General features: G+C 35.9%; 1 pseudogene; it reads right to left on the bottom strand.

Annotated features, from left to right (window-relative positions):
* Positions 1-540: 540 nt before the first annotated feature.
* LOC102728313 (NADH dehydrogenase [ubiquinone] 1 alpha subcomplex subunit 1 pseudogene) lies at positions 541-1,054 on the bottom strand (annotated as a pseudogene).
* Positions 1,055-1,516: the final 462 nt, after the last annotated feature.

Below are 1,516 nucleotides of genomic sequence, written 5' to 3'. Positions count from 1 at the left end.
TTTCCTCAAAAAGTTGAAAATAGAGCTACCCTACAACCCAGCAATTGCACTACTGGGTATTTACCCCAAAGATACAAATGTAGTGATCTGAAGGGGCACGTGTACCCCAATGTTTATAGCAACAAGGTCCACAATAGCCAAACTATGGAAAGAGCCCAGATGTCCATTGACTGATAAATGGGTAAAGAAGATGTGGTGTGTGTGTATATATATATATATATATATATATATACACACACATACATATACATACAATGGAATATTACACAGCCATCAAAAATGAAATCTTGCCATTTGCAATGATGTGGATGGAACTAGAAGGTATTATGCTAAGCAAAATAAGTCAATCAGAGAAAAATAATTATCATATGATCTCACTGATATGTGGGATTTAAAAACAAAACAGAGAATCATAGGGGAAGAGAGGAAAAAATAAAAGAAGATGAAACCAGAGAGGGAGACAAAGCATAAGAGACTCTTAATCATAGGAAACAAACTGAAGGTTGCTGGAGGGGAGGGAGGTGGAAGGATGGGGTAACTGAGTGATAGACATTAAGGAGCACATGTGCTGTAATGAACACTGGGTGTTATATAAGACTGATGAATCCCTGACCTCTACCTCTGAAGCCAATAATACATTATATGTTGATTAATTGAATTTAAATTAAAAAAATAAATTACAAAAAAGGAAAATTCTTCTTTAATCAGTATTTTCCAAACCCTTTGACACATAGTAATGATTAACTCCAGAGATGTGCCTATCTCTTTCCATCATACTCTGCTGATAGGAATAATAGGCAACCTTTTCCTTGCCCCTGTTAGTGAGCCTGTGGATTTGTGTAGTGGCTATGTCGAGGATGAATGAGCACAAGGCCATGACCCCGAGCCCAGGCAGAATCTCAAACCAAATCACACCTTGGTTGCCAAAGCTGAACCCTTCCTTCGTGGCCCTTTAAAGGAGACCCAGCCTCATTCATTGATTTTCTAATGTGAATAGCTTTGCATACCTGGGATAAATCCCACTTGTTTGTGGTATATAACCCTTTTTATGCATTGTTGGATATGATTTGCCAATTTTATCTTGAGGATTCTTGTATCTATGTTTATAAGAGATACTGATTTGCAATTTTTTAATGATGTTTGTCTGCTTTCAGTGTTTGGTATTTGGTTTTAGGGTATGCTGGGCTCATAGAATGAGTTAGGAAGAATTCTCCCTGCTTTTATCTTCTAAAAGAGATTCTAGAAAATTGATATGATTTAAATGTTTCATGTAGTTTACCAGTGAACCCATCTTGGTCTGGTATTTTCTCTTTTGGAAGGCTATTAATTTTAGATTCAATTTCTTTAATAGATATAGCTTTATCTCTTCTTGTGTGAGTTTTGGCAGATTGCATCTTTCAAGAAATTTATCTATTTCATCTAGGTTATCAAATGTGGGCAGAGAGTTGTTCATAGTATTCCTTTATTGTCCTTTTAACATCCATGGGATCTGTATTAATGTTCTCTCTTTCATTTC

Source organism: Leptonychotes weddellii, chromosome 2 (assembly GCF_054177405.1).
Source record: "Leptonychotes weddellii isolate Sample4059 chromosome 2, ASM5417740v2, whole genome shotgun sequence".
NCBI classification, from domain to species: Eukaryota; Metazoa; Chordata; class Mammalia; order Carnivora; family Phocidae; genus Leptonychotes; species Leptonychotes weddellii.
Note: the sequence above shows the minus strand (reverse complement) of the source record. Positions and strands in the feature narration are given on the sequence as shown.